Consider the following 708-nt stretch of genomic DNA (forward strand, 5'->3'; position numbering starts at 1 on the left):
AAACAAAAAGCAATGAGATCCTATAAAAAAATCTTTTTAAAAAATGAAAAAATATATGCCAAGTACATAAACAATGTCGCATATTACATTCTTTTTAAAACTGAGAACAATTTTTTATAAAATGATTTAAATATACAATTATTTCAAAATTAATTGATTGATCAAAAATGGTAATAAAATCAATAAAATTAGCCAAGTACTTCATTATTAAAAAAAGACCTCAAAAAAGCTTATTTGTGAAAAACATTCAAAAATTAAAAAATGGAAAAGTGATAAACTGGATAATGAAGAAAAAACTTAACGTGCCCGGATCGTATTAAAATGTAATATTCCACATATTTCATAGTAAAGAAATTACACAAACATGAAATTAATAGTCAGACAAAGTGCTGCAAAGGGTCGCATTAAAACGCAACGTTCCACAATCAATGATTTATAGTATATAAAATATTTGTAATACAAATATGTATATACAGGGTGGACCATTTTAATCCATCCAGTCAAATATCTCGAAAAATAAGCACACTAGGAAAAAATGTTTCAGACAAAAGTTGTAGGGTTTCGAGGGGGACATAAGATGATAACATTGGTTTGACCCTGAGTGGCGTCGTCAATGTCAGAACAAGGTTACTTTGAATTTTTTAAATGGAACCCCCAATTTTTCATTACATGTCCTTATAGCACGCCTCGAGAACTTTCCAAAACACA

General features: G+C 28.5%; 1 protein-coding gene across 1 annotated transcript in view; it reads left to right on the forward strand.

The window, feature by feature from the left end:
- The window catches only part of LOC105461097, a 47429-nt gene that overhangs the window by 35935 nt on the left and 10786 nt on the right, over positions 1 to 708 (forward strand). The gene's annotated exons all lie outside the window — the stretch shown is intronic.

The sequence above is a fragment of the Wasmannia auropunctata genome, unplaced genomic scaffold (assembly GCF_000956235.1).
Source record: "Wasmannia auropunctata unplaced genomic scaffold, wasmannia.A_1.0 LD336101.1, whole genome shotgun sequence".
Taxonomy (NCBI): Eukaryota; Metazoa; Arthropoda; class Insecta; order Hymenoptera; family Formicidae; genus Wasmannia; species Wasmannia auropunctata.